Here is a 13,227-nt window from a genome sequence, read left to right on the forward strand (position 1 = left end):
CCATAGTGCATGGGTGTCTTTGTGGTTCCTTACATGATTAAACACATCTTTGCAAAGGCCTCTAAAGATGGTGTTGTGAGCCTTTGCATTCCATTTTTCATAGTTTACTTCATCGCCTTGAAGTTGAGCGGCATTCTTAGGTGTTGGGAACCCTTGAGAGGCGGCTCTAAGAATTCCAACATCTAGAGCTTCTAGGTAAGCCTCCATGCGAATTTTCTAATATGGAAAATCATCCCCCTCAAAGATAGGAGGAGGTCCATCCCCGTGAGACATCTTGCTCTAAGCGGTTAGGCTTAAAAACGTGAGCACGAGGCTCTGATACCAATTGAAAGTATTAAGATGCCCAAGAGGGAGGTGAATTGGGCTAATTCTAAATTTACTTGCAATAATCAAATCCTACGGATAGCCCAATTAACCCCTTGTGCCTAGAAAAGTGTTCCTATCAAATCAATGCACAAATAACTTGCATCCTATGTTCCAAACTTACTCTAGCATAGCAATTCTAAGAATGTAAAGCAAGTATTGAATTGCTCAAAGTAAATACTCAAAGTAAGTGCTCAAAGTAAATAGGGAGAGAAAAGAACACGGCGATGTTTTGCCGAGGTATCGGAGAGTCGCCACTCCCCACTAGTCCTCGTTGGAGCACCCGCGCAAGGGTGTAGCTCCCCCTTGATCCGCGCAAGGATCAAGTGCTCTCTACGGGTTGATTCTTCAACACTCCGTCGCGGCGAATCACCCAAAGCCGCTCACAACTTGAGTTGGGTCACCCACAAGCTTCGCCGGGTGAACACCAAACTCCCAATCACCACCAAGCTATCTAGGTGATGGCGATCACCAAGAGTAACAAGCATGAACTCTCACTTGACCACGCGAAGCCTAATGAGAAGATGGATGCACACTTGTCTACTCTTGATTCACTAATGAGGTTTCACTCTTGGATTCTCAAATCACAAACACCTCACTAGTACCTTGCTCTTCTTGGCACTCACAAACGTGTTTCTCAGCTGTTGGAATGAGCAAAAAGTAGCTCCACTCACGAGTGGAGCTTCTATTTATAAGGCAGCCTGAAAAACGAACCGTTATGAGCTTCTGCGGGGTGACCGGACGCTCCGATCGTTTTGACCGGACGCTCCGATCAGTTCAACCCATGAACAGTTTTCAAGTGATGACCGGACGCTGTCAGGGTCCGATTAGAACCATCTTGGATGCTTACTGTAAACGACCGGACGCTGGATACTCAGGGTCCGGTCAACACTGACTGGACGCGTCCGATCGCACTCTCTCAAGTCTGGACCCTTACTGGAGTCAACCGGACGCTGGCCCTCAGCGTCCGGTCACACGACCTTCCAGCGTCCGGTCACACTAGACTTGTTCTTCATAGTCAAATGAACTGACCGGACCCTGTGGCCAGCGTCCGGTCGCACCGGAGCCAGCGTCCGGTCAGTATTTGACCCTCCATTCACTTCAAACTTTCGATCATATGTGAATGAAGTTTGCTCCAAAGGATTTTAGGCATTCATAGGAGCTACCTAGAGCTAGTTTTCACAAGTGTGCACCACACCTAACTCACTAGACTCAACTAGGTCAAGCTACCCGTTCATACCCCCCTTCATAGTACGGCCAAAGGAAAAAACAAAATCCTAAACTACTCTAAGTGTCTCTCCAACTTCAATTGACACTTAGAACTAGTTATCCTTAACCTTGTCGTCCATCCTTTGAAAACCAAAATGATTTCCATCATAGGGGCATGACAACCTCGATTGCCCAATCGATCTCCATTACCATGACCTAACTTAATTACCTCTGCAAAACACACGTTAGTCACAGTAATCTTATATTGACATTAATCACCGAAATCCACTTAGGGGCCTAGATGCTTTCAATGGCCATGTTATAGGGATCGTCTGGAGTGCTTGGGCCGGTAGGTGAATCCACCGAGCGTAGTATTGACACCCTCCATAGGTGCGCACGATCTGCTCGGCATCGGCTATAGCGGTGGGCTGGTAGAAGCCCTATCAAAATGTGTTTTTGACCAGGTTCTAGGCGCAGTATGGTGACTGTAGACCCCACTATGGATATTGCTCAGCAAATGCTTCTCCTATTCAAGGGGGATGTAGCGCTGCAAGATCCTATTGTGGCTTCGCTTGTAGAGTTCGCCCTCCACAAGAACAAAGGATTTGACATGGCATACGAGCCATTGAGCCTCCATCTTGTCTATCGGTAGCACATCACAGAGGAGGTAGTTGAGGTAGAGCATCCTCTAGTCAACTAGAGGGTCGGGCTCTATCGCTAGGTCCTCTTCGAGCTCCATGACTTCGGGGCCGGATGGAGCCGATGGTTGGTTAGCCCCTGGGCCTGGATTGGACAAACCATCACTGCCTTGTTCTGAGCCCTCATAGTGAACCAAGGGCTTGTACTGGTCACTAGCGAAGATGCCCATTGGCACCAGCTCTTAGCTAGATGCTACTTTTGTAAGCGCGTCGGCTGCCTCGTTGAGGTGCCTTGGGATGTGATTGAGCTCGAGGTTGTCGAACTTGTCCTCCAACCGACAGACTTCTCGGCAGTATGCGGCCATCTTAGCATCGTGGTAGTTTGACTCCTTCATGACTTGGTCGATGACCAGCTGGGAATCTCCTCAAACATCGAGGTGTCAGATGCCCAACTCGATGGCAATGTGTAGGCCATTGATGAGCGCCTCATATTCAGCCACATTGTTGGAGGAGGGGAAATGGAGATGGACCATGTACCTCATGAGTACCCTGAGGGATGACACGAAGACCAGCCCCGCATCGGTGCCCTTCTTCATCAGCAACCCATTGAAGTACATCGTCCAGTACTCTTGATCGACGACCACTAGCGGCATTTGGACCTTAGTCCATTCCACAACAAAATCAACCAACACCTAGGACTTGATGGTAGTCTGAGAGGCATACACAATGCCCAAACCCATTAGCTTGAGTGCTCATTTCGTGGTTCTTCCTATGGCATCCTGGTTTTGGACGACCTCTCCAAGGGGGAAGGACATCATGACTGTCATCGGATGTGACTCAAAGTAGTGGCATAGCTTCCTCTTGGTGATGAGGATGGCATACAAGAGCTTCTAGATTTGGGGGTAGCGGGTCTTCGAGTCAGATAGGACCTCACCGATGAAGTACATAGGGCGCTGGACTTTGAGGGCATGCCCCTCTTCTTCCCGTTCCACTACCAGGGCAGCGCTGACCACTTGTGTGGTGGCCGCAATATAGAGCAGAAGGGGTTCTCCATTGGTAGGAGGGACTAGGATTGGGGCCTTCATTAGAAGCATCTTGACCATGTCAAGTGCCTCCTGGGCCTCGGATGTCCATTCAAAGTGGTCGGCCTTTTTCAAAAGTTGATAAAGGGGGAGACCTCATTCGCCAAGGCGTGAGATGAAGTGACTAAACATGGTGAGGCACCCTATAAGTCATTGTACTCCCTTCATGTTCTAAATTGGGCCCATCCTTGTGATGGCTAAGATCTTCTCTAGGTTGGCTTCAATGCCACGTTCAGAGATGATGAAACCAAGCAGCATGCCCCTCGGGACCCCAAAAATGCACTTCTTAGGATTGAGTTTGATGCTATTTGCTTGGAGCTTTGCAAAGGTCTACTCAAGATCAGCTATGAGGTGGTCAGCCCATTTGGACTTGACCATGATGTCATCAACGTAGGCCTCAACGATATGCCCGATGAGGTCCCCAAAACACTTGAGCATACTACGCTAGTATGTAGCCCCCATGTTCTTTAGACCGAATGGCATGGTGACGTAGCAAAATGATCCGAAGGGGGTGATGAAAGATGTCACGAGCTAGACAGACTCTCTCATTGCAATTTGATGGTATCCAGAGTACTCATCAAGGAAGAAGAGGGTTTCGCACCCCAAGGTAGAGTCAACTATTTGGTCTATGCACGACAAAGGAAATGAATCCTTTGGGCACGCTTTGTTGAGACCCATGTAGTCAACACACATCCTCCATTTCCCACTCTCCTTTTGTACAAGAATAGGATTAGCTAACCACTCTAGGTGGTACACTTCCTTGATGAATCTGGCCACCAAAAGCTTTGCGATCTCCTCGCCGATGGTCCTGTGTTTCCCCTCATCGAAGTGACGCAGGTGTTGTTTCACAGGCTTGGAGCCTAGGTGGATCTTCAAGGCATGCTCGGTGACTTCCCTCGGAATGCCTAGCATATCCGAGGGTTTCCATGCAAAGATGTCTCTATTGGCGCAGAGGAAGCCGACGAGCACGCTTTCCTATTAGGAGGAAAGCATGGTACCATTGCGCACCATTTTGCCCTCGGTGCTCCCAAGGTCTACAAGGACTTCCTTGGAGCCCTATACTGGCTCGAAGGACCTGGTTTACCACTTGGGGTTGGGTGCTCCTTCGACGACCTCTGTCCTAAGGGCCACGAGCTCTGAGGAGGCAATGATTGTTGTGGCATGATCGCAGCACTTAACTTCGCACTCATAGGCACTCTGAAAGGAGGTGCCAATGGTGATGACCCCACCTAGGCTCAACATCTTTAGCTTGAGGTTGGTGTAGTTGGGGATAGTCATGAACTTCACATAGCATGGTCGTCCTAGTGTGGTAGGTTTTGTGGAACCCAACCACTTCAAAGGTGAGGGTCTTCATCCTATAGTTGGACGGACCCCCAAAGGTGATGGGTAGATTGATCTACCCAAGTGGCATGGCCTGCTTTATAGGCACGACACCGTGGAAAGGTGCTCCAGTTGGCTGGAAGCACTCTTGGTCAAGGCCCATGGCGTCGAGCGTCTCGGTGTACATGATGTTGAGGCCGCTGCCCCCATCCATCAGTACCTTGGTGAGTTGCTTTCTACTGATGATCAGGTCAACCATGAGCGGATATCTCCCTGGTTGTGGGACACTCTCCGGGTGGTCGGTCCAATCGAAGGTTATGGCGGACTCTGACCACTAGAGGAAGGCAAGTATGGCCGGTTCGGTCATATAGACCTCATGGTGTGCGACCTTCTGGCAGTGCTTGGAGTCGTAGGCCATCGACCCTCCAAAGATCATGAGGCAGCCATCTAGCATTAGAAAGCCACCGTCTTTCCCCTCGGTGTCATCCATGGATGGGTTAGGGTCCTTCTCGTGCTCCCCTTTATTCGAACCTTCAGACAAGAACCGCTTCATGAGGCCATAGTATTTGTACAGATGCTTAATAGGAAAGGCATGGTTAGGGCATGGTCCCTCAAGCAGTTTCTCAAAGTGGTTCGGAGTGCCCTTCGTGGGCTTCTGACCACCCCTATGGTCTACGGTGGCCACAAGCGAGCCCTCACATTGTTGCTTTTCTTCTTGGCGGGACGATTGGAGGCGCCTCGTCGGTGTCCTCATCCCACCCTACCTTGCCTTTGAGGCGATCGAAGATCACTCCGACCACTTCTTCGCCTGAGGCATGGCTGGTAGCGATGTCGAGGAGTTCCTTGGTGGTTCATGGGCCCTTGTGTCCTAGTTTGTGGACTAAGGACTCACAGGTGGTCCTAGACAGGAAAGCTCCTATAACGTCAGCGTTAGCGACGTTAGGTAGCTCATTGCACTGCTTGGAGAAATGCCAGATGTACCCATGGAGGGTTTCACCGGCCTTCTGTCATTAGTTCTTGAGCTCCCATGGGTTCCTAGGGTGCTTGTATGTGCCCTAGAAGTTCCCCACAAAGATCTCCTTCAGATCCTCCTAACTCTGGATTCTGTTGGACGGCAGGTGTTCCAACCATGTTCGTGCCAAATCAGCCAAGAACAATGGAAGGTTGTGGATAATGAAATCATCATTATCCACACCACTGGCTTGGTAGGCAAGTCGATAATCCTCGAGCCATAGTCTAGGGTCCGTCTCCCTAGAGTACTTCGAAATGTTGGTTGGTGGTTGATACCTTGGCGGGAAGGCAGCGTTGAGGATGTATCAACCGAAGGCCTAAGGCCCCAGTAGGCTAGGGCTTGGGGTTTGGTCCTCACCGCTGTCGTAGAGTCTGCCACGGTGAGGGTGATAGCCATGGCTAGGTCCCTCTCTAGGTTCATTGTGGGTACACCTACGAGCGTCGAGGGTGTCACGTGCATCATAGTTGTGGCCGAGACACTGATGCACCAGGACCACGACATGCTGCTTGTCGCCCTATGGTGCCTGGTGGACCGATGCATCCCTGTTGGGGTGCTCGGAGAGCGTGCATTGGCTAGCATCGAGCTCGCGTCGCTGAGACAATGAGCTCTCGGCCTGCTGTGCCACCGCATGCTCGAGTAGCGTGTGAATCTCATGGTGGGCCCGATGATCCTTGGGCATCATGGCCTCTAGAAGATCATGGAGCAAGGCCATCGCAGCAGTGATGTTCTGGCTTGCTCGGATGAAGTGAGGGAGGGTTTCATCATCCGTGATAATCCTTTGGTTCACGTCATGGGCCATGGTGTGTGCACGCCCACTGTCTCCATGGTGCTCGATCTCTCGATTGAGCTCCATGCGCTCCTGCTCAAGCTAGAGTCACGCTTCCTCGAGCTCTTGGCATCGGGCTTTCAGCTGCTCCACCCGCATGCGTGGTGGGGCTGCTATCTCCCTCTTGGCCTTGTCATCGAGGTCGTTTGTTGGGGTAGCCTCCTCCTCTTGGATGCTTTCAATGTGTTCTTTAGGGGTACCCATCATGAAGCATTCATGAGAGGGGTGATGACTCCCCTTGCTAGAGTCAGAGCTAGAGGGTGACTCTAGCTCCTCTACGAGGAGGTTGTGGAAAGATTCCATGACGTGTCCGATCACCCCCATGAATTTGTTGTTCATGGGAGGTGGAATCATGTGTTGTGTCACAAGGTGGCTAACGGTCTCTGCGGTGTTGGGGAGACTAAATGGAAGCACTATCGGGGTGCTTCAGATGAGGTGTTCTGGAGAGAGGGGTTCCCCTTTGGTGAGCCACGCCATGTTGTTGGCATAAGAAAAGGTGAGGTGACGCAGGTCCTCCCAGGATGGTTGGGGTCCTAGGGGGACACCGAGCTAGCGCTCAAGCCTCCCATAGTCGAGGAGCTAGTTGTTTCTGGGGGCATGGACCCCTAGTGCATGCAGCTACAGCCCCTCAACCACCTTGTCGACTGTGTCGAGGCCAATGGAGGGGAAAGGTTGGATGGCGGCATGAGCCAATGCCAACTCTCATCCCACCGTGATGATGAAGTCCAAGTCCCCAAAGTGCACGTGCCCACCCGAGACCCAGCTGAGGCCGTGACTAGCCATCCGTGGCCTGATGTTAATGTCGGGACATGCAAAGCCCCCTACCTAGCGCGCCAACTATCGATGTTTTGAGTAAACATCAACGAGTAAATTTGTGTTATTGCGCGTCTGGCCCGGATGGTGTGCTAAAAAGACACAATGTTTTATACTGGTTTGGGCATAATGTCCCTATGTCTAGTTCATGGTTGTTGCTCATGTTATTAGCACTAAAAAGTTCATAGTAGGGGTTACAAACGGGCCAGAGAGGGATAGGTCCTAAGTCTCGAATGGAAAGGTCAAATGGATGAAGAGAGCTTGGTTGCTGCTTAGCTATATGTTTGAGGTTTGATGCTAGTGGTTCTGCTGTGATGTCTTGAAATCGATCCCCTTAGTGGGGGTGCTACGCTCTCCCTTTTATAGGCCAAGGGAGAGTATGGATTATAGATGGGAGAAAAGAGGAAAATGAGAGGCAAAGGAAGTCCTTCAAGGATGCCAGGTCTTCCTTTTCCTCTGTGTGGGCCCCCTGACATGGCAAGCGGTGATGGGGATAGCCCCATACTAGGCGCATGTCTGCTAACCCTGACAAGGCCACGTTGAGTGTCTACCCACTAATGATGCCATGTCCTGGCATTGTCAGCGAGTTGTCATGTCCCATCCCACCCTGGTGGGTGGCATGACGGACTAAGGTGTTGATCCATGGCCATACAGGGAGCAGACGACATAGTGATCGCACGTCCGTTATTGTAGTTGATGCGAGTTTCCTCCTGGACTATAGTGGTTGTCATGAGCTTCTGTCAGGATCCATGCCCGAGGGCAAATGGCGGCGCCCACAACACTATGAGGCAAATGTCGGTGCCTACAACACTATTTTGGGCTCTAACATGCCTGGAAAGTCACAAAGCGCCCTTCTTGTCATATCCTGATGGTACTTTCCTACAGGCATGTAGGGTACGGTCTTCGGTATTATGGTTGACTTGAGCATCTTGCCTTATCTGCTCCACCTGATTCCTGGGTTGGTGCTATTGCAGAATCGACCATTTTATAAGAGCACAAGTACAATGGCAGCCCGCAAGCGGTTGCACTATCATACTTGAGCCCATATAAACCCGGTAGTCTATCGAGTACCACGATGGGTCTCGATAAATGATCTACATACAACCAAGATCATACATGATTCAACATACATGTCATATATTACATAAAGTTCATAGATACATTTCATCCATCAGAATGCGGAATAGAGTTATTACAAACGAAGTTTGATAGATAGTAGCGGAAGTAAAGTAAAGTTCAAAAGTAGCATTTCCAACATGGTTCAAATATAGTGCCAACACATGATCACAATCCACAAAAGCATAATAGAGGGATTATTAAAGATGCCTGCCCAAGGTCTACTCCTCATCCACGATGGGATAGAAGCAACTCTTGCAATATCCGTGATATACGGTACCATCTGCAACAATGGGAATAAAACTTTGAGTACGAGAAGGTACTCAGCTAGACTTACCCATCATAAACTAGAAATAAATTGACTCCAAGGATTATGCAAGGCTTTATAAGTGGAGGTAGCTTGACAATATTTTGTATAAAAAGCAATTAACTCAATTATACAATTATACTTCGGTCATCAAGTTAATTATAGCTATTCATCTCTAGATTAGCAACTATCATGTGCCAAATATATGGTATATCATTTTAGAGCATACAATAGTAACCATAGCAGATGTAATAATTCCATATTTATCTGAACCATCAACTTCCATAATACAATTACTACGATGTTGGAGCTAGCCAAGTTTCTCACTATCTGGGAGAGACGGCGATTCGAATCGATTTCAACCAGCTAGAAATTTATTCCTAACACAAATCAAGCATACCATGCAAAGGCAACCTTAGGTCACCTTTGGTACAACTCAGGTACATATTTTGTGGGTTCATACAGCGCTGCACAATTAGGGACTGACGGTAGCCAGGTCGCTCAAGCCATGCTTGCCCATGGTCTCGGACCAAGTCGCTCAGGTCATGCTTGCCCACGGTCTATTGATCCGCTCCCCGCAAAGGGCACACAATAGAATGAGGCCCGACCTAAGTTGAGCTACTCAGCTTCATGGTCGGAACGAGTTATCCGGCTAGCTAGGTGATAGGAATGCGTTCAATCTTGTCAAAAGTGCCAACAACAGTACGGTCCTTAATCAACACAGATAGGGATAGATCCACACCCAAGACCTCCATGTCTTATTGCTTCTCTATCGACATCCTGCCCGGTCTCTATTTACATTACCCCATGGTTCTTTTCTACGATAGCAAATATAGCCAACCGTGCTTCGGTATCCACCTATATCTCGCAGGTGACAAGAAATCACCCGACTTCTACTAGTCTAAGCATGGCTAAGTAGATATTCAATCCTAGACCTACACAGGGCTAAAGGTATATATATCTGGACAAGGTAGTTCCATGCATCAAGTGTTTCCAATTAACTCTTATAACCTAATGCATCAATCATAAAGGACTCAAGTGATATTTTGTAAAACACTGGGAGACTTAGAATGCTCCGAGGCTTGCCTTTCAGAAAAGAAGTGGGCGGTGATCAGGGCACTTCAGAAGCTCTTCTAGATTCCGCTCCTTGTCTCTGGGAGCTATGGCTTGAGGATTCTGCTGCTGATCCCCTTTCTCTTCTTCGTTGAATTCCAGCAACGTTACCTCCTCGGTCGATCCTATATACATGATCATGGAATAAGATATTGTGAATGCATATATGATGACACATATAATATGATAAGAAGTGATGAATGCATCCTTGTAAGCATTTTCAACAGCATGGTATTAAGGTAATAACAAGCATATCCTAATTTACTGAGTAGGTGCATACCTTTTCTCTATTGCTTAAGCAACCACCCATGAGACTCATTTACCGAACTACAAAACAGCAGCTATTTGTTTTAACCATAACTGGAGTTATATAGATTGAAATCATATGGTTGTGGACATTTTGGAAAGATTATTAAATTGTCTACAACTTTCTTTTAATACTCTTGAGGTGATTCAACAGTTATCTAGGTCAAACAAATCAGTCAATCAAATCTGTCCAGAAAGTAAACATTTCAGATAACAAATTTGTAATAGCTAGAACTCTAAAACCCTAAGTCCTATGACTGTGAAAATTTAACACATGGTAGATTAGTAAATTATCTACAACTTTGTTATTAATAAGTTTTACAGAAAAGACCATTATCCACATGAAATCATCCACACAATCAAAACTATACATGTAGCCTTGTATTTGAATTATAAAGTGATAATTAGTTAGTAGCATACAATCAATTGCTTCTAAGCCTTACTATTGACATCAACAGTTACTATGCATCATAAGAACCATAGAAAACATAATGGTCAATCCCAATCTATTTATTTAAATGCCTTTATTAATTTAATTATATAAATAGGGTAAATAACAAACATACACCAAATGTGCACAATAAATTCTAATAAAATTACAGTAGTTTTCTAGTGCTCACAATAGGTTGCTGTGAAAATTTCATACCATTTGGACATGCATGACATCCTATAAAAAAATGACAATCTAGCAAGGGTTATTTTAGTGAAAATAGTAAACCCTATAGAAAAGTGTCAAACAATAGATTATATATTTTTCCTAGCTTCATATTAGTGCCATACTACTGTACAAAAACTCGCATAGCAATATGTTACATATTTTTATCCTTACAAATTTTCTTAGAAAATACCATTTATTACTAGATAAATAGAAAGACCATATTTAAATCAAGTTTACTGCAAGCTTAATATTTTTCCTAGATATAGAATGTCAACATAAGACTAGAAAAATTAGAATCACAGTTTTATCACATCCCTAGCTCAAGATATATAATTTACAAGATTGTAAACATATAAAAAGCACTTATTTAAATATATTTTAATCACCATGAAAAATACCAGAAATTGTACATACATATTGTTACAAAATACTACACTTCAATAGGAACACAACAAAATTTGGTTCATCAGAAATGGACATCTATAACTCCACTTATTATTTTTCAAAGTTTGCATCAAATCTGAAAATGAATGAACTATCCTTCAGCCCTACAGTCACTGATAGACGGGACCCGTAGGTCAGTTGACCCCACACGTCAGCGATGGCAAAAATAGAGGAACGCGCGGGACGGCCAAAGTTCGCCGACGGCGGCTTCTCCGACGATAGCCCTGGAACCACAGTGACCTCCGAGACCTGGCGCACACACTAGGCTAGCTATTTGGATAGATTAGCGAAGCTAAGCTCGATGGTGGCGGCCGCGGCGGAGCGGGACGATGGTGATACGCTAGAGCCGGACGTGAAGGCTCGATCTAGGGTTCGGCCAAGCATCTACAGGCTGCTGCTAAGCTAGCTCACCAACTATTACGGTGAATGGTAGTCGGAGGTGGTGTGGCCACGACGATGGAGTGCGGCGATGGAGCATCGGCGAGGCCGACCGTGGCACGGAAGCCTTACTGTGTGCAGAGAGTGAGCAATACGAGCGCGATGAGACGTTAGGATCACAGAGAAGTTGCTACGGTGGTGGAGAAGCGATGAGACATGGCGCAAGGCGAGCAGGGTGGACGGCAATGGCGATGGCGGTGCTGTCCGCTGCTGCGGGTGAGTGAAGGAGGCAGTAAGAAATGAAATGTGAGTGTGGGGAGCCACGGGCGGATGCTAGGGAGGGTGAAGGCGCGCTGTGGCTCGATGTGGCCTAGCTGGGTAGGACATTGGCGACGCGCGACCTCAATTCCTCCACGTGGCGGCCAGCGTCTGATGGCGGTCGGCCATGACATGGCGCAGCGCAGCGTTCGTCAGTTCCTATTCAAGTGCCTGACAGCGCATTTTCGATCCTTTGTAACTCCTAAACTATGGCGATTCAGTGCACAATGTCTATACCAGTTTTGTAGATCTATGTACCAGCTACAAATAGTCTTAAGAAATCAAAGCCTAATTCTCAATGGTTAGAGAGATACATCGTCCCAAAGTCGAACCTGTCGAACTATCAATTCTAGAGACTTAGCGAAATTTTCCGAAGTGCTGAAAACAGTGAAAAGTTGATTTTTGTGAGCCAATTTCAAGCATGTTAGGAGCTAAACTAGCCTATGACCCAAAAATAAAAGTTGTTCCTCTCATCAAATACTACAACATTTCTTTAGTGAACACATCCATGCAAAGTCTCTATCACATAGTTCAAACTAGGTCAAACATACTACATTCAAATGATGACTAACACTTGAACTATGACTTAATGACCAAACTAGCCCTAGTCATGAATACCAAAGTTGTTCATAATGACATTCTAAATAGGTTTAAGCTATTCCTAAGGTCACACAAGCATTTTATACATTGGGTACATAAATTACTTTCTAGATCAACATGCATATCATCACTTAGGAGCTTAATCAGACAAAGTGATCTACATGAACATTGTTCCATTAGTCATCCTAAGTGTAACTAAGGTGTTTTAGTGACTAACATTACCCACTTGCATTCATTCACACATGATCATATGCATACATACAAGGAAACATAAAATAACAAGCATGTTTCATATGTTTCAAATGTAAAAGCTTATATATGAATGCTTGATGCTCGTGCTCATGCAATGCAAGTCAAATTATGCAAGGCTAACACCTAGGGTGTTACAAGTATCATGGTAATGTCGTCAAAGGCGTCAGGCGAGGCGGAGCCAGCCCTTAGACATCGGGCGAGGCAGAGCCAGCCCTCAAAAGTCGGGTGAGGCGGAGCCAGCCCTCGGATGTCGGGCGAGGCGGAGCCAGCCCTCGGACATCGGGCGAGATGAAGTCTGCCCTCAGGGGTCGGACGAGACGGAGTCTGCCCTTAGACATCGGGCGAGGTAGAGCCAGCCCTCGGGGTCGGGCAAGATGGAGTATGCCCTCAGACGTCGGGCGAGGCAGAGCTTGGCAAGCGGTGTAGTCGTGCTCTTGGTCACGTGGATGAATCAGTGTTGATGGTCATTAGG

Source organism: Miscanthus floridulus, chromosome 16 (genome assembly GCF_019320115.1).
Source record: "Miscanthus floridulus cultivar M001 chromosome 16, ASM1932011v1, whole genome shotgun sequence".
Lineage (NCBI taxonomy): Eukaryota > Viridiplantae > Streptophyta > Magnoliopsida > Poales > Poaceae > Miscanthus > Miscanthus floridulus.